The following is a 25,168-nucleotide window of genomic DNA, read 5'->3' as shown; positions in this document are numbered from 1 at the left end:
TCCTCCTGCTTTCCATGGAATAGAGACCCAGCCTACTAACCTATACCTATAGCTCACACGCTCTAGTCCTGGCAACATCCTCGTAAATATTTTCTGAACCCTTTCAAGCTTGACAATATCTTTCCTATAACATGGTGTCCAGAACTGAACACAATATTCTAAATGCAGTCTCACCAATGTCTTATACAACTGCAACATGACCTCCCAACTGATGAAGGCCAAAATGCCATAAGCCTTTTTGACCACCTTATCTGCCTGCAACTCGGCCTTCAAGGAACCATGCACCTGCGTCCCTAGATCCCTATGCTCTACAACACTACCAAGGCCTACTATTTACTGTGTAGGTTCTGCCCTTGCCTGACATCCCAAAATGCAACGCCTCACACTTTTCTGTATTAAATTCCATCAACCATTCCTCCGCCCACCTGGCCAATCGATCCAGATCCAGTCACTTTTGGATACCTACTATAGCAGCCATTCTGGCCACAGGCACAGCCCATTTTAACGAGAAAGCTCAGAGACAAGGAATGAGTTGGTTAAAACTACTAAGGAATTGGCAGAGATTTAAGTGGGATTGGGAAAGAGTCAGAAAGTCCAAACATAGGGAAAGAAAAATTTTCAAACAAGGATAGAGACTCAAAGAATGTTGTAGATGGAACAAAGAAAGGCGATGGATGCCAATTCTGTTCATCTGTATAACAGGAAGTATCAGGATATGATCGCCTGCTTCCAACTATTCAGCTTGGACACACTTTCCTGGAGCTATTTGTCAGTGGTGCCAGATACAAAGTGATGCTTTGTAAATCAGACCTTGCCATCCATCGGGTGCTTTTGAACCAGATGGAACAAATGTAAGATTCACAAGGAATTTTCACAAAGATTCACAGCAAGGTGCATGGCAGTGTGGATGTGTGCTGTGAATCTACTTGGCATAGATCAGGAGAAGACAGTTTTCTCGCTGTGGCTTGCAAGGGATTCAAAGTGATTCATTCCAGAATGCTTTGGAGCAATCAGAAGTGGAAGTAGCACTCTAGGTTGGGAAGAGATTCAAAGATGAATGAACTGCATGGTAGTACAGATAGAGGCATCGCAACCTCACAAGGCCAGAGACCTGGGTTTAATCCTGATGCTGTGTGTTGTCAGTGTAGAGTAGCACATTATTCCTGTGATTGCATGGGTTTTCTCTGGCTGCTCCGGATTCCTTGCACATTCCAAAGACTTGTCAATTGGTAGGTAAATTTGCTGCTGTAAATTGCTTGTGTGGTCATGAGTGGTAGAATCCAGGGCAAGTTGATAAGAATGTAGGGAGAACACAAAAAGTTAGGATTAGCATATATACGGTCTTTTTTTCCATGCTCTGTATCTCCATAACTCCATAAAACAATTGAATTGAATGTACTGTACTATGACATTTTGAACAAGTGGATAAGTGTATCATATGTGTATTCTTGTGTCATAGGATAGGGGCTTGATAAAACTTACAAGAAACCGAGGAAGAGAAGCTGGAAATATATTTGCGGATGCCATAGTTACGTTAAAAATAATCAAACTCTCTGGCAAAATATCAGTTTATTAATGGAGGATCTATTTAGTAAAACATAAAGGCAGTGATTAAAGGTCACCTTCAATGCCATGTGGGAAATAAATAAGACCAACTCCTTCAAGACTTGAACCTCCGATCCTAGGTCTAACATGGTGCAGATAATTTCCAATTAATATTCAGATTTTTTTTTAAAGAGACACATAGTTTTTAGACTTTAGAGATACAGCGCGGAAACAGGCACTTCCGCCCACCTAGTCCACACCAGCCAGTAATAACCCTGTACACTAACACTATTCAACACACCAGGGACAATTTACAATTTTACCAAAACCTATTAACCTACAAGGCAGTACATGTTTGGAGCATGGGAGGAAACTTCAGCACCCGGCAAAAAATACACGTTCACAGGGAGAACGTACAAACTCCATACAGACAGCAACTAGTAGGCTGGATCGAACCTGGGTTTCTGGCACTGTAAGGCAGCAACTCTACTTCTGCACCACTGTGCCACCCTCAAAGAATGGTTTAAATAAAATCCTTGGCTGAAAATCAACTAAGCAGACTGGCCATTTTGACCAAAGATTACAATTCTCAATTCCCATATTGTTTATTCAGCATTATCTTGTGTATTCAAACAAAGATTTAGAATCTTTACAGTTCATGTCCCATCATTGACATAATTTACTCATCTGCAGTGACAGGGGTGTTTTACATTTAACTCCATTGAAAGCAAGTATTGGATATCAAAATATTGGATAACCTATGATGAGCATTTGTTGGCACTGGACCTGTACTCGCTGGAGTTTAGAAGTTTAGAGTTTAGAAGTTTAGAACAATGAGAGGGTCCAGAGGAGGTTTACAAGAATGATCTCAGGAATGAGTACGTTAACCTATGATGAGCGTTTGTCGGCACTGGGCCTGTACTCCCTGGAGTTTAGAAGAATGAAGGGGACCTCAGTGAAACATACAAAATAGTGAAAAGCTTGGATAGAGTGGATGTGGAGAGGCTGTTTCCACGTGCGAAAATCTAGGACTAGAGGTCAGAGCCTCAGAATTAAAGGACGTTCTTTTAGGAAGGAGATGAGGAGGAATTTCTTTAATCAGAGGGTGGTGAATCTGTGGACATTTTCATCACAGAAGGCTGTGGAGGCCAAATCAGTGGATATTTTTAAGGCAGAGATATTCTTGATTAGTATAGGTGTCAAAGGTTATGGGGAGAAAGCAGGAGAATGGGGTTAGGAGGGATAGATCAGCCATGATTGAATGGTGGAGTAGACTTGATGGGCCGAATGGCCTAATTCGATTCCTATCACTTATGACCTTATGGAAGCTGTTCGATAAGCTTTATCTTGGGGAGCAGGTTTAAAAATGGTGTAATAACTAAAATAGTTATAGGTCCAGACATTGTGGTCAACTACAAAGAAAATCGTCCCCAAAATAACCTCAAAATAATCTTCTCTAAAGACCTGTGAATCTCTGACCAGATTCACCTTTCCCATTCTTCACACCAATGGAAATCTGATGTCCAGTCACAGTGATTGCACTAAGCAGCTGGGCAGACATTCAGAGACATTCTTACAAGCAGAAAAGTAAAGTTTTAACAACAACAAAAAATGATCAAGCATGGAGGTTGTTTAGAACAGAGAAATTTGGTGGAAGCTGAAATACCTAAAGCTAAATCATATATATTTTTAAACAACCGAGCAGGTTTCTCAATTTATGGTTATGGGAATAAGGCAGGAGAATGCGTTTGAGAGGGAGAGATAGATCAGCCATGATTGAATCGTGGAGTAGACTTGATGAGCCAAATGGCCTAATTCTGCTCCGTAACTTATGAACAGAAGTAATCGACAGATATAAAATTATATTTTTAAAAAGCAGGGAGTCGTTTTGAAATAATGATAGTTTGTACACCATTAACGAATTGGTTTCATTTCATATCACAAATCACAAGACAACAGAAGGAACAGCATCGTTCTCATCAGGTCATTGATGTCTCGGGTTGCAAAAGTTGCTAAATAGCGCACCCAGCGGAGACATAGCGAATCGCCAGCAGTTACCAGTGGATGGACCGTGCTTAGGCATCCTTCAGGAATGTCTTTAAGTACAACAGTGAGCACTGAATGCTTTGCCGTTATGTATCGATGCAAATTTAACAGCGACTTCGCTGTAAACCTGGAATATTTACTCCCAAGAAATCCTCGTTCAATCGGATGTCTTATTCAAAAAAAAAGAAACATTCTTCACGACGATGATGTCAATTTCCCGGCAAATTACAATAAATCAGCTCATTTTACCGGGTCATAATACACATATGTATACCCTTGGCTGTTTAACGCTGTATAATCTCCGAGAAGGCATCGGCAATGCCTCACGCACTCGGGAACAGACAATAAAGAATACGTTATTTCGGAAAACATAACAATTCCCTAAACTTCCGTTCATATCTTGTTCAGAGCTTGTGTTTCTTTGTTGTTCTATTCGAGAGAAGTGGGAATAACTACCATGCGATATCAAAGCAAGTGATCAGACCTGAAGTGAAATAAGCAATTATTTTGTATTCTACATCTTGCATTAGAATATGGAAAAGGTTTCAGTCCCGAAAGAATATTACTTTCATATTCAATACCCTTTAATTTTTTTAATACTTTCCCTAATTATTTTGATCATGAAATGGGGCAGATATATTTAATATCACCCATTTTAAATTACACGTGATGTCTAATTTGAATTACATCTTCACGTTGTAGATATCACGTCTGCGGTGATAAAGGCGAGGCCACAAACTGACAGAATCTACAGGGGAATAATTCAAGGCTCCGGACAGCGCCGTGTATTAGAAAAGTGTCAAGAGTGTTTTATTGTCATATATGCCCCGAAACTGAACAACGGAATTCTTCCTTTACGTAGGGTGGGGTGAAAGGTGGAAAGACGTTACGTTTAGACCACATAACGCGATCGCAAGTGTCTTCAGAAGTTCCAAACTCTCAAAACAAAAGAATTAGTCGGTAACATAAACGACACCGAATTTAAAAATAGGAAACACTCACAGTTAGAAAGCGCACACCAAGATGCAAAGTTGCAGAATAAAGTTGAAGTTGGTTCCAATGTTGGACAAAGTTCTTGTTTGAACATCTCTGACCAGCTTCACAGCAACAGCCTCATTAGCACATCCGAGGAGGAGAAAGGCTCCCTATCTATCACACACACACACACACATTCGCCGGGGTGTTCTGCTCCTGTGTGAAATCTGTCTGGGATTCCTTGCCTTGTCTGACCTCTCCACGCCAACTCCCTCGGCAGCTTCGGTGCATCGCTAGTCCACAGACTGCGGGCAGCCCGGGCTGGGAGTGGACGAGAAGGGACGGGATGGGGGATGTCTGGCGGTGGTGGTGGGACAGGACGTGAGCATCGGTACATGTTGCGGGCGGGCGGGCGGTCGGGGTAGGCGAGGCAGCCGCCGCTCTGCTCCGCCCGGGGGGACAGGGACAGGGACAGGGACAGGCGAACCAGCCACTCGGCACGGGACGGGGAGCAGCTGACACACGGGGACTCCCGGGAGCAACGCAGAGCCGGGGGGGGGGGGGGGGGGGGGGGGGGGGTGCACAGATCGCTTCAAACAATAAAAGCCCACCTTTGTTTCAAACACTTTCCTTTGAAGCTGCAGCCGCCCGTATTAGAGTTTAAAGCCAGTCCGCCCGCCCGCCCGCCACTGTGAGCCGGCTACCCGGCGCTGCCACTCACCTCCGCCTTCTCCTTGTTTAATGAGCCGCCGCTTCACATTCTCCAACACACAGCTCACAGGCTCCAGGTCAACTCAGCGCCGCATCAAACCCTGGCGCACGGACCTTCCATTTCACCGCCGGCTCGTATTCTCCACCAGAAACTTCTCGTTCGGGTCCTCTTTGACCAACCCACACGTACCCAGCCCTGTGCTCTCTCCCTCTCTCTCTATCGCTCTCACTCCGAGGCGGCAGTCCGATAGGCGACTCTGTGACCTCCCAGTCACAAGCTCAGCAGCATTACAGCTTCAGCGGCAGCCAGTTAGATCGCAACCCCGCGCCTTCTCCAAACCTACCTCAACACAGAAGCAGACAGCGTCTCGCCGCCTCGCCACCCCCCGCTACAATCTGGTGTCCCGCGAGGCCTGTTCTCAACCCCTTACCGTCAGGACTCTGCGGCCAAAATCTACTCCAATTCCATTTCCAAGTTTGCAGATAGACGCTGCCGTAGAGGGGCCGATCTCGAAGACTAGTACAGGAAGGAGGTAGAGAGCTTAGTGGTGTGGTGTTAGACAACAAACTCACTCTCTCACGATGAGCAACGTCAAGGAGCTAGACATGGGTTGCAGGAAGCAGGGTGGAGTACACATCACGGCCTGTGTCAACGGTGCTGAAGTGGAGATGGTCGAGAGCTTCAGGTTTCCTGGTGTAAATACCACCAACAATTTGTTTTGGTCTAACCACATTCGATGCTATAGCCAAGAATGCACACCAACGGCTCTACTTCCTCAGAAGCTAAAGAAAAGTAACATGTGGCAAATGCCTCTTACCAAGTTCAACAGCTGCACCGTAGAAAGTATCCTATCCAGATGCTTCACAGCTTGGTATGGCAAGTGCTCTGCCCAGGACCACAACAAATCACAGGGAGTTGTGAACATGCTCCAGTCCGTCATACAAATCAGCCTCCTCCCTGCTCCCCCCCACTCCCCACACCCCACTGATTCCATCAATCTTTCACGCTGCCGCAGGAAAGGACCATTCATCCCTAGTCAATCTCTCTTATATCCGTTCTATCAGTGAGAAGATACAAGTGCTTGAAAGCGCATACCACCAGATTCAAGAACAATTTCTTCCCTCGTGTTATCAGACTTTTGAATGAACCTCTCATATATTGTTTAAGAAGGAACTGCAGATGCTGGAGAATCGAAGGTTACATAAAAAAGCTGGAGAAACTCAGCGGGTGCAGCAGCATCTATGGAGCGAAGGAAATAGGCAACGTTTCCGGCCGAAACCCTTCGGTTTCGGCCCGAAACGTTGCCTATTTCCTTCGCTCCATAGATGCTGCTGCACCCGCTGAGTTTCTCATATATTGTATAAGGGATAAATTCCTAATTTTCAATCTACTTTGAGATCTGCAATCTACAGGCCCCCCTTCTTTATTCTTTATTTTTTTTAGTTACACTTTCTCTGCGGGTGCAACACTATATTTATTTACTGTCTGTTTATTTTCTTGTTTGCACAACCTGATGCCCACATCTCCAGTATGATCTGCCTGGGTAGCACACAAAACAACGTTTATTGCTGCAGCATCCAATACCAATAACAAAGCAGTACCAATAAAAATCCGCAAACATACAGTCTCCAAACACAATCATAAGGTCATAAGGAATAGGAGTAGAATTGGGCCATTCGGCCTATCAAGTCTACTCCACCATTCCATCTTGACTGATCTATCTCTCCCTCCTAACCCCATTCACCTGACCTCCCCATAACCTCTGACCTGTACTAATTAAGAATCAATCTATCTCTGCCTTAAAAATATCCACTGACGGCCTTCACAGCCTTCTGTGGCAAAGAATTCCACAGATTAACCACCCTCTGACTAAATAAATTTCTCCCCATCTCGTTCCTAAAAGAACATCTTTCAATTTTGAAGCTATGACCTCTAGTCCTAGACTCTCTCCACATCCACTCTGTCCAAGCCTTTCACTATTCTGTATGTTTCAATGAGGTCCCCCCTCATTCTTCAAAACTCCAGCGAGTACAGGCCCAGTGCCGACAAATGCTCATCATAGGTTAACCTACTCAATCCTGGGATTATTCTTGTAAACCTCCTCTGGACCCTCTCCAGAGCCAGCACATCCTTCCTCAGATATGGTGCCCAAAATTGCTCACAATATTCCAAATGTGGCCTGACCAGTACCTCATAGAGCCTCAACATTACATCCCTGTTTTTTTAATAGAATCTCTTAGAAAAGGGCCGACAGACCCTTTCTGCTGATGCAATGTCACAGAAAGGGTTGCATAGACCCACCCCCCAAATAGAGGCTCAGTCATCAAGAAAGTTACTGCACATATTTGAATTCTGAACTGAGAACATCTGGAAATGAATGGCTGGTCAGTCAACATCTGTGCTGAGAGAAGGAGTATAAAGCTTTAGGGTGATGATTTGCATCATAAACAGTTCCTCAGACAGAGAACACAGCAAATAGAAGCCAAAGTAAACCTGTTGGCCTTTTGTGCCGGCTTTGCCAGTCAATAAGTGGAGGAATGGGATTGCTGGAATTGTTCTGAGAGCTAGCATAAAAGTGAATGCTGAATGACTTCTTTCTATGTCATAAGGGAATGTAAGAAATATAATTGTTGCTGATTTTATCATTTCAGTATCACTTTACTTTCCCCCAGTAACTTTTGGTTTCCCGAAAGTCCAAAGTCTATCGGCCTCTGTTTTGAATATACTCAGCCACTGAGCCTTTTGGGTAGAGAATTTCAAAGATTCTTTACCTACGGTAAATAACTTTCTTCTTGGCTCAATCTTGAATGGATAGTTTATTTTTATTTGAGGCGGTGACCCCTGGTTCATGACACCCAGCCAGAAGAAACATCATCCATTTATCCCAAAGAATTTTGCATGTTTTAATGAGATCACCTTCACATTCTTCTCAGCTTGAGAGAATGTTATGCAAGTCAGTTTAATCTCTCCTCAAAGCACAAACTTCACATCTCAGGAAACTTGTTGAACCGCTCTTGCTCTTCCTCCTTCACATGTCATGGCGACCAGACCTGTACATAAAAAATATCCCAGATGCAGTCTTAACCGGGCACTATATAATTCAGTGAGAAGCCTTAAGAGTCATTGAGTCATAGAGTAAAGCAGTGTGGAAGCAGGCCCTTCAACCCAACTTGCCCAGAACAGCCAACATGCCCTAGCTACACTCATCCCACCTGCCCGCGTTTGGTCCATATCCCTCCAAACCTGTCCTATCTGACTGTCTAACTGTTTCTTAAATGTTGGGATAGTCCCTGCCTCAACTACCTCCTCTGGCAGCTTGTTCTATACACCCACCACCCTTTGTGTGAAAAAGTTACCCCTCAGATTCCTATTCAATCTTTTCCCCTTCACCTTAAGCATATGTCCTCTGGTCCTCAATTCACCTACTCTGGGCAAGAGACTCTGTGCATCTTCCCGATCTATTCCTTTCGTGATTTTATGAACTATCATCTTCTCGTCCTCTTGCACTAAAGGATAATAAACCATTGTGGTCTGTTGTGTCTGCACATTGGCTTTTGCTGAGTCATGTGCAAGAGCCTCCCCCCATACTTCTAAATAGTAATATCCTTCATTCTCTCACCATTTAAAAAATATGTTTCTACATTTTCCTTACCATAGTGGATGACCTCACACATTTTCCCATCTTATCTTGCATCTGCCATGTCCTTGTCCACTTACTTTAGCTCTGAACACCAGTCAATCACGCCATTTGCTGGATACTTCTCCACACAATGCCTCTTAGACCCCAAGATCCCAAACACAGGTCCTCCATCAGATTGTTCATAACTAGAGAGAGTTCATGTCAGAGAGTTCATAACTGGGCAGCACGTTGGCACAGGTGTCGAATCGCTGCCTTATAGTGCCAGAGACCCAGGTTTGATCCTGACCACAGGTACTGTCTGTACGGAGCTTGTACATTCTCCTGAAAATGCTGGCGTAACTTAGCAGGACAGGCAGCATCTCTGGAGAGTAGTGGGTGACGTTTCGGGTCGAGACACTTCTTCAGACTGATCTAATGGGTGACGTTTCGGGTTGAGACCCTTCTTCAAATTGAATTCAGAATTGTACATCCTCCCCATGACCGCATGGGTTGTACCCGGGCATTCGGTGTCCTCCCACACTCCAAAGACGTACAGATTTGTAGGTTAATTGGCTTTGGTAAAGATTGTAAAGTGTTCCTCGTATGCAGGATAGTGTTAGTATATGGAGTGATTGCTAGTTGGTGCAGACTCGGTGGGCTGAAGAGCCTGTGTCACTAAACTAAAAACCAAACTAAACTATCCAGACAAAACTCGATATGACTCATAAGCACTTGATACAACAATAAGGATAGTAATTCATAAATACCAGTCACAACTCGTCAGGCAAAGATGCACAGTTCACCAGAAATAACCTCAGACAGATGTTCATAAACACATGCACTATCTCACAGATCCAGGCACAACAAATAGACTGCTGAGCAAAAACTCTGTAATTGCAACTTTATAATGTTGCAACACTATATTCTGCACTCTGGTATTTTTCTCTTTGCAATAATTTTGTGGAGTGGCTCAATTGTACTCATGTATGAATGAATGAACTAATGAATGAATGAAATGAATGAATGAATTAATTAATTAATTGATTAATACTTTATTGTTACATGCGACAAGTCACAGTAAAGTTCTTTGCTGACCAAGGTATGCAATAGTCGCCATATAAAGGGCGTCTACAAAGTTACAAAGTATCTGTGCCAGGTCCTCCTTTGTTCTCCCCCTTCCCCCTTCCCCCTCTCTCCACGCCGGTCCCAAAGCCGTGTGCCTAATGTTCTTCTCCCTCCCACCTGAAATATCACCATTCATTCTCTCCAGAGATGCTGCCTGTCCCTCTGAGTTACTCCAGCATTTTGTGCCTAATACCAACAAATTATTTAAAGAGAATTAATATGACATAACATATGGATGATAGACAACTGAGTTGCTTTAAGTTAACGGAGTATAGGGCAAGGGGGTCCAACCAAGAATAGATAAATAGAAGAGATAATAATCAAGTGATCTACTTTGTTTAATGATATAGGTAGACAACCTGTTGCAAATGCTGCCAATAGAATCTGACCAGGTGGCCTGATGGTTTGTATTAAGTAGTATTTTTTCAATTCCTGGCAAGTAAGGAACTCATTTGAGATTCCTAAATGAAGACAAATCCCGAAAGATTTAATGTTTACGTTAGAAATTCTGCAGTTCCTTAAAATCCATGCATGATGAACGTATATGATTCTAGCCTATCCACAAAACTGAGTTATCTTCAAAAAGGAAAAGGGAATTTATGTAACATGACCACATGGTGTTACTAATCTGATGAGGCGCCACTAACAACCAACCGGCTGCCACCATTAGGCAGTTTCCAAGGACAGGAGCAAGTGTAGTAGCAAACCTTTGAGACATGCAACCTAAAAAGCAAAGAGATGGGAATGTGTGGCTAGTTCAGAGATAACGAGCTGGATGTGCAGTGGTTGGAGCCACATGTTAACAGGCATTAGCTGAAAGTACCTGCCCTGAACTGGCACTTAATCTGAGCCAGCAGACTGGATAATGCACCTTATTTGCTAGTTAATTATTGATCAGAGTGAAAGCAAACTGAAAGGTTCTGCTGAAGACTTTGAACCTTGTGAATATGGATACGTTATGCAGATCCCCAGTCTTCAACAGGCTCGAAGATGATGCAAAGCGATGAAGAATCAGGAAGTGATTTACACACGCAGGATATATGGCTGCTCTTGTATCTACAATGTTTACGGGACATTTCCAGTTAGTTTAAAGCCCACGATAGTCTTTAGCAATTCGATGGTGGGGATTTAGCAATGATATTGGCCATCTATGCCAAGGGGAGGTGTTTACACTGCCTCTAATTGGAGATGGTCAATGCTGGGCATTTGCATTTACTTGCCAAATTAATGCAAGCATCAAGATTGTCTCGATCTTCCTGCATGAGCGTCAGGATGGGGTGGGAGTAGATGAGGGCATGGACTCCTTCATTTTCTAAGTAGCTGTGAAGGTTTAAAGTAAGTAAATTCACATCTTACATTAAGATAGTGGTCAGGTAATGACAATCAAGTTACGGTTGGAAGAGGAAACAGACCCTCTCTTGCAATAATAACTGTGGGCTGGGATCGTTGACCCTAAACAGCCACAACATTCTTCCTTTCTGCTGGTATGTTAGGTTACAATCCAAAGTCCTTGAAACAATCAACATGTTTCAGAAGGTCCATGTGACCTCAACCGTTTTCCCTGACTGCGGATTTGGACATATGACATGTGACAAAAGAATTGCCAGAATTTGTGAAAAAAACGTATTCAATTATTCCAACAAAAAAATTCCAAGGGAACAGAACCGATCCTCACTTCCCTCCATTTATAGAAGCATGTAACAGACATCAACATTATTAATATGCTAGTAAAAAATAATTAACAGTTACAAACTCAAAACACAAGTGGCTGGATTGCATGTGCATTTCAGTGCACCATTGTAACCAGTACTTACAGATACTTACAGTTCACTTTAGTAGTAATTGGAGTCTAAACTTTGCAATTGGTGATATTGCTTTAAGAACATTTCCATGCACTGTTGATAGATTAACAAAGTTAAACAATGATCTTATTAAATGCCTTAAGTGGGATTGACAAAGCGTACAACAACCTTGTCCTCATGAGCATTGTGGTTGAGTCACTTTCTTTACCTTGGATGGGATGCAATCTGTAGTTTATGGAGTGTTGAGTCTAAGAGTTTTCTTCTGGCAGAAACTTTACCTATTCCACTTGACCTTCAGTTCTGAGCCAACCTCACCATTTATGTGAGCAAGAATGCCTAATCTGTGTTTTACTCTCCCTATTCCCTTAGTCAAAAATACATTTTCCTGCCTGTTCCTATGTGACACAAATTCGCAAGTTAAACGAACTGACACTGGTGCAAAAAGCTCCCACTCTAGTTCTGCCAATCATACCTGATAAACATAGACTTCTGAAGCCAATAAGTGCTGGAGTAACTCAGCGGGTCAGGCAGCATCCCTGAAGAATATGGATAGGTGGCGTTTCAGGTTGGGATTCTTCTTCAGACTCAAACATTATCTCCTGTGGTTATCACTGTGCCCCTCAAGCATTATAGTCTCCCCCGACAGGACAGCATTTGTGCTCATCTCTTTTACGACCACCTTCCCTTCTATTGATCTTGTACTTCTCGGTGAAATGTGATACCTTTATATTCCCTGAAGTGTTACCTAAGTGAATTGATTAGGAATCATGGCTTTTCACATAGGCAAGGGATGTGTTTGATATAGGTACACCACTTCCTGCTGAGAGAATTTTAATTCGTTTACGGCCGGGAGTTTAGAAGATTTTTAAACTAATACCTGGGAAAGCCCACAGCCAATAATTTGGTTGCTGCTTTAAACATCCTGGGCTTGTCACAATCCTTTTTCCTTCGTGTAGCTCTAAAGCTGAGCTCCTCTTTGCGTGGTCACCTTCATAATTAAAATTACTTCAGACACATTGCAGGGTACGTTTAAATCATCATCTGATAATAATGTATGGGTATTCATCCCACAAATTGTACAGCATTGCTATAGATATATGGAGTCATTGATTTCATTGAGTCATTGGGATCCCTTCAAAGATACACATAATGGCGGCTGCTAATAGAGACACTTCCTCAGAGTGCGGGATCCCAGGTTCAGTCCTGATCTTAAATGTTAAGGGCCTGTCCCACTTGACCATCATTTGCACACCAATTACGTGACCTGGTAGCGTGTGGGTAGCGGGAGACGGGCGCATGGAGTGGCGTGTGGAGTTGCGCCCGGTATCGTGCAGCGCTCCAGGATATCGTTCTGCACAAAATCTTCGTGCGCCACCGGCCTGTTGCGTAAGTGACGGCCAAGTGGGACACCCTGGCGCGAGCAACTTCTCACCTCCAACAGCTGCAGAAGCAGGCAAGCGATCGCCGAGCTCGGCCTGGGGCTCACGGCCGTTGTGAATCCGGATCCGCCCCCACTCCTTCTCCCAGAGCGGGGCCAAGACGATTGGAGATAGACACAAAATGCAGGAGTAACTCAGTGGGGCCGGCAGCATCTATGGAGAGAAGCAATGGGTGACGTTTCGGGTCGAGACCCTTCTTCAGACTGAAGAAGTGTCTTGACCTGAAACATCATCCATTCCTTCTCTCCAGAGATGCTGCCGGTCCCGCTGAGTTACTCCTGCATTTTGTGTCTATCTTCAAATGACGTCACGCGCTCCAGACGGCTGCGCGGACGCATGACTGTCGCGCGTCAGTCACTACCGACCTGTCACGTAGATGACGGCCATGTGGGACAGGCCCTATACCTGTGTGGAATTTGCACGCTCTTCTTGTTACAGATGGGTTTTACTTTGAACAGTGGCGGACCTACATTTTTGGGGCCCAGAAGCTTGAACTGTTATGGGAGCCCTTTCACAACCAGCAACGAGGTCTGGGTAGCCACTGTTATCTTCTTCAATGGGGTTGTTCCACAACAGATCATTACACATTTTAATTTCTGTCATAAATGTTTATAGTGTTTTAAATTATTTATAATTATTTTATATTAAATATATTTAGAATGAAACATCCTTAATTTGAACGTTTTTTCATTTATGGCTAGCCTACATGATACTTTAATAACCTTTTAATTTTTATTTTAACTATTATTTTGTATTGAATTACACTATTACTAATATTATTATTATTTTTTAAAAACCTTCTCAGACAGTAAGAGTAGACCCAACATTTTTAAGCAATGTAGACTAAGCATGATATTCACCTCCAGATAAAAAGTAGGATGTATTGGCCAGGGGCCCAGGAGGCTGGCTAGGCCCCCGGCATGGTCCAGGGTTCAAGGGGCATTTTCAATAAATTGAAAGTGATTCTCAAGCTTTCTGCTGGTAGTTTACATAACAGAAGCTTAGAATTTTTCTAACACATAAGCAGTAAAATAAGCCCCAAAAGATATATATATTGATGAAATAGACAATAGACAATTGGTGCAGGAGGAGGCCATTCGGCCCTTCGAGCCAGCACCGTCATTCACTGTGATCATGGCTGATCATCCACAATCAGTAGCCCATTCCTGCCTTGTCCCCATATCCCTTGACTCTTAAGAGCTCTATCTCTCTCTTGAAAGCCTCCAGAAAATTGGCCTCCACTGCCTTCTGAGGCAGAGAATTCCACATATTCACAAGTCCCTGGGTGAAAAAGTATTTTTCTCATCTCCATTCTAAATGGCATACCCCTTATTCATAAACTGTGGCCCCCTGGTTCTGGACTCTCCCAGCATTTGGAAACATGTTTCCTGCCTCTAGCGTGTCCAAACCCTTAATAATCTTATATGTTTCAATAAATGACCTCATACAGCTAAAAACATTTTTACAAAAAATATGCCACCTGAAATGGCTCTTTGCCTAGCACTGAGATGAGAAAAAACTTTTTCACTCAGTTGTGAATTTGTGGAATTCTTTGCCACAGAAGGCAGTGGTCTTGTCTCATTCAGCAACACCTCGGTCTCTCTTCCTGACACACAGTTCTCCTTACGGGGGGGGGGCTCACTTCCCCTCACCTACACACATACACCTCGACTAATTCCCTCGCCTCACTAAACCCCTCAGCTTGATGATACCTCACTACCAAACTTCTCCTCACACCTAAACCTCGCCTCGACTAAACCGTACCTCACTAAACCTCGTCCCTAAATAGACCTCACACCGGTGGGGAGGGGAGGGGCGCATACGCGCTGCGTTGACGTCGAGCCTCAGTCCCGTCTCCCCGCCGGCACGGCGGCCGCAGCCTCTCCCCATGGGTGCAGGAGAGAGGCGGCGATTAGTCGAGGTGGGGATTATATGTGAGGTTAAGTGAGTTGAGGTTTAAGTGTGAGGTGAAGTTTAGTCGAGATGAAAAATCAGATTCATTTATAGGAAAATAAAAAAATCAGAATTCCGATTTAAATCGGTACTAATATCTGGACTAACGTCGCTTCTGGGGCCCCTCCGGGATTAGGGGCCCTGAACTTTAAGCTTCATTAGTTTCACTTAGTTGTGAATTTGTGGAATTCTTTGCCACAGAAGGCAGTGGTCTTGTCTCATTCAGCAACACCTCAGTCTCTCTTCACTCTGATGCCTCCTTCACTTGAGGTGAAAATGGTGAATCTCTGGAATTCTCTGCCACAGACGGTAGTTGAGGCCAGTTCATTGGCTATATTTAAGAGGGAGTTAGATGTGGCTCTTGTGGCTAAAGGGATCAGGGGGTATGGAGAGAAGGCAGGTACAGGATACGGAGTTGGATGATCAGCCATGATCATATTGAATGGCGGTGCAGGCTCGAAGGGCCGAATGGCCTACTCCTGCACCTAATTTCTATGTTCTATGTTTCTATGTTTCACAGTAGATCCGTCCCTGACTTTGAATGCTCCACTTTCATCCCACATCCAAATGAGGTCCAGGCTGATAGATTATTTGGCCACTAGAAATTGCCCCACCTAGGTAAATGGTAGAATCTTGAGGGAGTTGATAAGAATATTGCCGAAGGGCCTGTTTCCATGATGTATCTCTCTATGACTTTATTGTTTTGGAAGGTAGTATGGAAGTATTATTAATAAAATTGAAGCTAACTCAAGCTCAAGCATTTCATCCATCTTATTTTTCCTTACGCTTTTTGTATTCAGCTTGGTTCATCACTAAATTTAAACCTAATATTCATTGTAAACCAGCTTGTTCTGTTCCATTGTAATCTGTATATTGGTCATCCAGGGAGCATTCACTTTGATACCCTTCCCTTTTTCCAATGCGTTCATCTAAGAGCATGTCCAAACAGTTTCCCTGTGCATGTTTACTATATCACCTGCTAGTTGAAAATGTTCACATATATTTCAACCATCCAGAACTTCTCGAAACCCAACAAAATTGTGATCATTATATTTCAAAAAGTCTCTTTGTAAAATAAGGCCCACTTTCCCCTTTTCATGTGAGCTTGAAATTATATTTCAGACATTTCTCCCCATTTTTCCCATCACTGTTGGTTTGCCAGTTCATGTTAGGATAAATGAAGTCTTGATGTTATAAATTTTATTTTGTCTCTTAAATATTATGACTATATCTGATTCCACCATCTACTTTGGCAGCACCCTGCAAATATCAACACTACCTGTGTAAAAAAAAACATCCCTTAGATCCCCTTTAAAACTCCTTCCTCTCACCTTAAACCTATGCCTTCTTGTTTTTGATCCCCCTACAATGGGATAATGATTTAAACTATCTACTTTTTTTATGCCTTTCATAATCGTATACTTCTATCAGGCCACTCTGATGCCTCCTTCACTTGAGGTGAAATCAATATCAGCTGACCCAATATCCCCCATACCTGAAGGTCTCCAATCACTGCATCCTAGTGAATCTCTTCCGCACTCCCTCCAATGCAACCAAGTCCTTCTTACTGCAGCTAATACTACAAGTGGCACTGATTTTAACATCGTGGAGCCCTGGGATCTCTCGCCGAGGTTGCCAGCATTGAATCTCCGCCCAGCTCGGCCTGTGGACTTCGGAAGCCACGGTCTCCAGTAGGAAGCGGCCGATTCAGAGGCTCTGGGCCACTGAGAGTGTTGTTTTGTTTGAGGGCCTGAAACATCGGGCCCATAGCGGTGACTGCGGAGGCCTCAATAGGCCCCGACCACGGGTGAACAGAGGAAGAGGACTGAACTTTGGTGCCTTCCCCCACAATGGGAAACGCTGATTCCGCTGTGGGGGGATGTTTTTCATGTTTTATGTTAAATTCTAAAGTGTTGTGTTTATCTTGTTTGTGGGCTGCATGGTAACTCAAATTTCACTGCATCAATTGGTACACATGACAATAAATATCCTTTGTCCTAAATGTCCTTTGGCCTTCAGTGAAGCCTAACCTGTCTTTTGTAAAGTTACAACTAAACATCACTACGCTTATAATGGTAAAGTGAGGTATATGTGAGGTTAAAGATTTGAGGTTGTACACTTTTCAGATGCTGCTGATGGTCCTCAGTTTATTTTCAATTTTTCTTTCATATTCATCAGATCTGTTTTGGGGCAATCCCATTTAGCATGTTTCTTGTGCCATGCAACATGAAGGGTGAATTCAGTGTAAGGTCTGAACTTTGCCTCCAAATGGTCTGTATGATTGATTGATTCCTTCCATGGGCAAATGTGTTGGCCACAGGTAAATTGGTGAGAATTAGGTCATATGCTTCTCCCTCAGGTTCATATTCCTAGATTGATGCTTGCTTGGGTTAAAGTTAGTAATCGCATAGTTTGCTTAGTACTTGGTACTTAGTACTTGGTACTTCTCATTATGACAATGCAATGAGGAGAAACAAATGTTAGAATCCGTAATGCTGTAACCACCAGCAATCAACTCGTAAAATGCAAGGGCCCTGGTAAATTTCCTTGATATGATATGATATGATATGCCATTTATTGTCACTATACATGTACAGTCTATGAGAGACAAAAATTAATTGATGGAAGTCAACATTGAGAGATTGGATATTTCCCAGCAGATATTTGCTATTCATTTTATGTCCTATTCTAAGGAGACAGAGGTCCACATTTCAAAATTAGTAGTAAATGCTTACTTTGCCTCTTCAATAGCCTTCCTTCCCATCAGCAATTTTTGGATTTTTCTAAAATGTTTGACCTTAAAAAAAATCAATACAGTAAGTACACCAGTCATTATTTATTATTGATTTTTGGTGTTGTCATCTAATGCATTTTTCAGTTTCTTTATTCCAAGCCAGTTAAAATGCTTTGAAAAATATATGTGTTTTAAGCCATATCTAAATTAACTTTGGTTTGTTATTCAGGTATATTCTTGTATTTAAAAATACTTTATTGATTTATCGTAACTTTCAGGTTCACATTCCATTGATATAGTGAGAGCAAATGCAGTACTAATAAACGAGAAGTAAAATAGTTGATGCCTACAACTGTGTCAACCCCGACCCAGGGAGGAAGCTATTCATCCACCTTAACTATTATTGATTGCTTCTTTAAAAGCAGCATGGCGCAGCTGCAAAATGTAAATACATTGCTTCCTGGCATTCTGCTTCCCACACTTCACTATGGAGATTCGCACATTGAATTTAAAAAGATGTTAAAAATGAAAGTGTAATTTCTAGGCCATTCAACCTCCTCCTGTGTTGAAATAAATATCCTTCCTTTACACAGTACATGCTTTCGTTGAACTATTTTCTTAATACCTACTGAAATGTTGTACTAGTTCTATGTCAAGAAATCGTCTTGAGGACGTTTATCTTTTGTGAATGGCAGCATGAAGCTCTCGTCATCTACTTTGTACATTATTTGCTTAGACCTCTCTGGCTTTTCTGCTGGAGGTTAAATGTATGGGAAAAGAGACAGAGTCTGGCTGACATTTTGAGGACTTCCAATGATTTCTGCTGATATTAGAAGTTCCTTCGGTAGACAAAAATGCTGGAGAAACTCAGCAGATAAAGAAGCATCTATGGAGCAAAGGAAATAGGCGACGTTTCGGGTCGAGACCCTTCTTCAGACTGATGTGGGGGTGGGGAGGGGCGGGAAGAAGAAAGGAAGAGGAGGAGACAGTGGGCTGTAGGAGGGCTGGGAAGTGGACGGGAAAGAAGAAGAAAGCCGGGAATACCTGAAATTGGAGAAGTCAATGTTCATACCACTGGGTTGTAAACCACCCAAGTGTAAATGAGGTGCTGTTCCTCCAATTTATGGTGGGCCTCACTCTTGCCATGGAGGAGGCCCAAAACAGAAAGGTCGGATGCGGAATAGGAGGGGGAGTTGAAGTGTTGAGCCACCAGGAGATCAGGTTGGTTATTAATGCAGTCGTCGATGTAGCAGAGGTAGAGTTTGGGGATAGGGCCATAGTACGCCTCGAACAATGATTGTTCGACATACCCTACAAAGAGACAGGCATAGCTGGGGCCCATGCGCGTGCCCATAGCTGCGCCTTGGATTTGGAGGAAATGGGAGGAGTCAAACGTTGTTAAGGGTAAGCACCAGCTCCGCTAGGCGAACGAGAGTATCAGTAGACGGGGATTGGTTGGTTCTGTGGTTGAGGAAGAAACGGAGGGCTTTGAGACCCTCCTGGTGGGGGATGGAGGTGTAGAGTGACTGGACATCCATGGTGAAGATGAGGGAAAGGGGGCCTAGAAAACGGAAGTCCTGGAGTAGATGAAGAGCGTGTGTGTGTCTTGAACATAGGTAGGGAGGGATTTAACCAGGGGGGGATAGGATGGAGTCGAGGTATGTGGAAATAAGTTCGGTAGGACACGAACAGGCAGAAACAATGGGTCTGCCAGGACAGTCAGGTTTGTGGATTTCTGGGAGAAGGTAAAATTTGGCCGTGCGGGGCTGGGGAACGATGAGGTTGGAGGCTTGGGAGGGCAGGGAGCCGGAAGTGATGAAGCCAGTGATAGTATTGGAGATAATGGCCTGATGCTCGTCTGTGGGGTCATGGTCCAAGGATAAGTAGGAGGAGGTGTCTGAGAGTTGGCGCGTGGCCTCAGCCTTGTAGGGATCAGCGCGCCAGACTACCACGGCCCCTTCCTTGTCGCCATGTTTGATCACCCAGTCTGCGTTGTTGCAGAGTGAGTGGAGGGCAGTACGTTCAGGGGTGAAGAGGTTAGAGTGAGACAGGGGAGTGGAGAAGTTGAGGCGGTTGATGTCCCGCCGGCTGTTTAAAATAAAAAGGTCTAAAGCCGGTAGATGGCCATGAGGGGGAGCCCAAGAGGAGGGGGTCAGTTGGAGACGGGAGAAGGGGTCATCACTGGGGGGTGAGGACTTTGATGCGGAGGCGACGGAAGAACAGCTCCACATCGTGGCGGATGCAGAACTCATTGAGGTGGGGATGGAGGGGAACAAAGGTGAGGCCTCTGCTGAGGACAGACCGTTCACTATCCGAGAGGGGGAGGTCAGGGGGAATGGTGAACACACGGCAAGGATGGGGGATGGGGCTGGAGGAAGGCAGCATCTTGATGGCGTACGCCTAGCGCGTGGTGTTGCGCAATGACGTCAGGCTGCCCCCCCTTGCAACCGCGCATTGTGGGAACAGACCCAACGTATCTGCACTTGGTCTAGTTTAAACTAAAACTAAATGTGTTCCAATATAATATCCATAGATTCCTACCAACATGTTGCCTAAACATAAGTGTCCAGTAAAACAATGTATCAAGGTCTTTAATTAAATATATGCAGTATTCAAGGATTCGGATCAATTAATGGAGGAAGCACATGGTGAATAAATTACTATTTATTAAACCAAACACACATAAAACACAGAAAACTATCAACTATCAATAAAGAAACAATACAAAATATTTCTAACGCCCGTCTGCGTATTCGAATCTCCTGTCTGCACTGGCACACACACCACGGTCCAAGCTCTCCCTCTCTCTCTCTCTCGTTGGTGCTCTTTTCTCTCCCCGAAGATGAAGCTCATACTCGCATGGTAGAAGCATGTATATATATATAATAATTTTATCACTAAGAACAACAGGTGATTATGTGTCAAGCTAGCTATTCTCCTTGGTACCATAATGGTGTGAGTTATGTGTCCTATCAAACACCAAGCTAGTCTCGGAAGTCTCTGGGAAAGCAAAGCTTATCTCAGTGACCTCACAGGTGTCCTCATGATCTACTGTTCTCTTTGAATTAGCCCAAGCATTCTTTGAAAACATCTACTTGTTTTCCTAAGCAGGGTTGGAAATACGGTGTTGCTAATTTAGCTGACAACTACATTTAACTCACAGTCAGTTTAACCCTTACATTACAAGGTCACACCCCATGGTACACTCAGCTCCTAAAGGTACACTTACACTTGTATATAGTATACTCTTTGTCCATGATATATAAAAAAGATATGCAGTGTATACCCATGTTACAACAGTTCAAGTAACGGAAATTCACCTTGGGGAATTCACAAATCATTACCTAAAATTTAGGGTTACAGAATTTAAAACAAAGATTTTATGTGAGGAAAAAAAAATTGACATACACAAAATGTGAAAGAATCAATAAATGTTGTCAACTTGTCAAAAGTTTCTTTTATGGAAAATCTAAGGTTTATTAGAAAGATTAAACGAGAACTTACCGTTTGAAGTTTGATCTTTATTTTATGAGGTTGAAGTGAGGGACTATGTGAAGAGCCCGCCAGCCCGCATGCGCATCAATCTTCAGAGCAACTGTATGAAACCACAGACCACTTGCACGAACTTAAACTATAGAAAGATTAATAACCCTTGACTTACCGAATGATCTTTATGAGAAACATAGCTGGGTATGGAGGGCACATAGTCCCTCACTTCAACTTCTCATAAAATAAAGATCAAACTTCAAACGGTAAGTTCTCGTTTAATCTTTCTGATAAACGCGCATGTGTTTAGTATTGATGCACATGCGGGCTGGCAGGCTCTTCATGTAGTTACTCACGTGACTTTGATATAACATCTAAGAATGCAATAGCTTGGTAACATGGAGATGTACTGTACCACCAAGTACTTGTTTATATTGACAATAAATTAATTATTTACAGGGATACAGTTATAAATTTGAATAATAATAAATTCACACCATCTTTTAATCTTCTTGTCTACCAAACACTTTAAACTGTAATTAACATCTCTAAAATGTCTTCTTCAGGCATTTGTGATTCTGCAGTCAGGTCTCAGAGGCATTCTGTTCTATAACTGTTGCATTAACATCATTATTTCCAAGCCTGTGAACAGATTGTATTAAATGCTTTGGGTCCCCATCCTTTTTTTTGTAATTTGCATGCAGTATACAGTGCACATAAATCCCAGCACAACTGTGCATTAACCGTATGTAATGACAACAACAGATAAATTTACCCAATGTATTTAACATTCTGCTGATTATCATCATCTCAATGGCAATATTAAGTAGTCTTTTAGCATTCCATCCTCTTGCTTCTGTTTCCATGTTGCTATGCATCCTGACATTCCTTATTTTCCTGTTTCTAAACTGTTCGAACTTCCTTTCCAGCCCGTTTCTGTCTTGTTTGTTTCTTTATGGCATGTATGTTGGGCTTTAATTCCATTGGAACACTCCACCATCCCTCTAGTTACACTGCGGGCGGCTACAACCCATTGAGACTCCAAGATCCACCAAAAGCCAAAGGCTTTAACTTCCACTGTCCACATTATGAACCTTTGAGACCTTCATTTCATCTACCACTTTATTCAATGACTATGTGTTCTTAATAAGAAGTTTCATGAACAACACTGATCAGACATATTCCACAAGTAACTTTAGTGATGGGGGGTTTGAAACTTCCCTTGCTTCCTTGTCAGCTATCTCATGCATCCAGCACCCTTTTTAATCAAACCTTTTCCCATATTGGGTTGAGACTTATTTTTGGTTCTGCATCCATCACCTTAATTGGTTTAGATTTGATTGACCCGGGTTCCCACACTCCAATGACGTAGAGGTTTGTTGATTAATTGGCTTGGTATAAATGTAAATTGTCCCTAGCATGTGTAGGATAGCGCTAGTGTGTGGAGATCGCTGGTCGGTGTGGACTCGGTGGACTGAAGGGCCTGTTTCCCCACTGTATCTTTAAACTAAACTAAACTAAACTGTGTATAAAAACAGAATCTCTGCTTCTCTCCTCAACTAGTGGTGTGTTTGTATGTAATTATTCCCCACTTCCGGTTTCAGTATTACCAGTATACTTGTCTTGCATTATGTCATTTGTTCCATATTCTGCCCAGTGTATTGGTAACAATAGACTGGCCCACCATTTCCGTGCTATGGCTCTGTTTCAATACATTGCTGCAGCCTCTTCATTGGTAAGTTCAATAAATCTGTCATCTTAATATTCTAACACTGCTCAAGAACCTGCACACACTCAAAACACAATAATGATAAGGAACTGGAGGCGTTGTAACTGTGAACAAAACAAAGTACTGGAGTAATCCAACTGGTCAGGCAGCATTTGTGGAGTGAATGGATAGGTTCATGATTTCGTACAACAAGGTGTCAATAATTCAGTAACAATAAAATATTTCCACTTCATCCCCATTAACATTAAAGTTAGCTTTTCATTTCGTAGACAGAATGGTGAGGTGCCAGTACTTTCAGTTTTGCTATATGTTTTTTTTGTAGCATATGGTGTGATCTCGCTCACCAAACGTGTTAGCCCTCTGCACATTACTTGCTGAACAAGCAGGAGTGTGAATTATGTGCAAAGGTAATGCATTTGACACCTTGAGCCTGAGACACGTAATAAAACCATGGCTGATCTGATTATCATATCAACTTCAGTTTACCATCTACCCTTGGTAACTATCATCGGTATAAACCAGCATCTGCAGTTCCTTCTTACACCCTTAGTTTAAGAAGGAACTGCAGATGCTGGAATATCGAAGGTAGACAAAATGCTGGAGAAACTCAGCGGGTGAGGCAGCTTCTATGGAGCGAAGGAAATAGGCGACGTTTCAGGTCGGGTTGCCTATTTCCTTCACTTCATAGATGCTGCCTCACCCGCTGAGTTGCTCCAGCATTTTTGTCTATCTTCTTACACCCTATGTAATTTTGCATCTCTTTCTTATTAAGTAGCTGTCCACATCTGCTCAGAAATATTCTCTCTTTGCACTTTGAAGAAAACTTTCAAATTGTGAATCTTATAAACCAATCGAGAGAAGATGGACCTTCTTCCGTCTCCTCAGGAGCTGTCCACATCTGCTCAGAAATATTCTCTCTTTGCACTTTGAAGAAAACAAATGTATCTCATCTTTGTCTACCTTTTATTTTTCAACTGTGACTCCTGGTTCTAGGTTTTTGAATAATCTTTCCAAATCCATCCTGTCAAGACTCCACATGATCCTACGTTTCATTCAAATCAGCCTCTCACCTTGCCAAACTCCAGCAGATTTGAGCCTAACTCATTGTCTCACCTTCCAGTCCATTCCAACAATGTGCCTTTTGATATACACAATTTTACTTCGGAGTCACGTGAGTGACCACGTGATGAACCCCGCCTGGACGCATGCGTGTCATATCGCTACACGCATTGCAACGAGTCACAGCAGGGGGAGGACGTCCCCTTAAGCGGCAGAATCAAAAAAGCCGACAACAGCAGGTAAGGGACTCAGCGTTTTTCCAACTTACTTTGCAGGTGGGAAAATGGACAGAGTGACTAGAAGGAAGGCTGCGAAAAAGCTGGAGGGGGAGTTGCGGGCAGCCAGCAGCAACAGCAGCAGCAGCCAACGGCACGGGAATCTCCCGCAGTGGAATCAGCTGCGCCCGACTTCGCTCCCGCACCGGCAAAATACACTCTTCGGCCGGGCGGGAAAGCGAAGCAAAAGACGCATCGAATGCCAGACACAGACGAGTCTGACTTTGAGCAGCCACGAGCGGCCAGTGCCCGTGAGCACCGGGGCAGGTTAGAGCGGCTGCAGGATGATGAGCAGCCGGGAGCGGCCAGTGCCCGAATGCATTGGAGCCGGTTGGACCGGCTGCAGGAATTGGAACAGCCGCGAGCGGCAAGTGCCCGTGAGCACCGGGGCCGGTTGGAGCGGTTGCTGGAGGAGATCCTCCAAAGTGGCAGACTCCGGGAGATGGAGGCTAGCCACAGTGGGCAATCAATAAGCCCCACAGCGGTACCCCTTGTGGGGCTGCATAGTGTCTCTTCCTCATCAGAGGAGAACACGGAGGATCAGTTCTGGGCTGACCCTGAACAGGGCAGGGAACTACATACCCCCAGTAAGCCTGGGGTGAAAGAAAACATGCTGGACATGGTAACCCAGTTCTTCCAGCCAGACCAAACCGGGGAAGACCTGGAGCC

General features: G+C 43.5%; 1 protein-coding gene across 4 annotated transcripts in view; it reads right to left on the bottom strand.

The window, feature by feature from the left end:
- Nucleotides 1-6,177, bottom strand: part of chst15 (carbohydrate (N-acetylgalactosamine 4-sulfate 6-O) sulfotransferase 15) — a 75,807-nt gene extending 69,630 nt beyond the window's left edge. Inside the window, exon 1 of one of the 4 annotated variants that reach the window (XM_055646764.1) lies at nt 6,096-6,177. The gene's annotated coding sequence lies outside the window, so the exon portion shown is untranslated. Of the gene's footprint in view, nt 1-4,593; nt 4,781-5,287; nt 5,624-5,708; nt 6,012-6,095 lie in introns of those variants that run through there. The other 3 variants (XM_055646761.1, XM_055646760.1, XM_055646763.1) reach the window with 3 other exon arrangements.
- Between the last annotated feature and the right edge of the window lie 18,991 nt (nt 6,178-25,168).

This window comes from Leucoraja erinacea, chromosome 15, assembly GCF_028641065.1.
Source record: "Leucoraja erinacea ecotype New England chromosome 15, Leri_hhj_1, whole genome shotgun sequence".
NCBI classification, from domain to species: domain Eukaryota; kingdom Metazoa; phylum Chordata; class Chondrichthyes; order Rajiformes; family Rajidae; genus Leucoraja; species Leucoraja erinaceus.
Note: the sequence above shows the minus strand (reverse complement) of the source record. Positions and strands in the feature narration are given on the sequence as shown.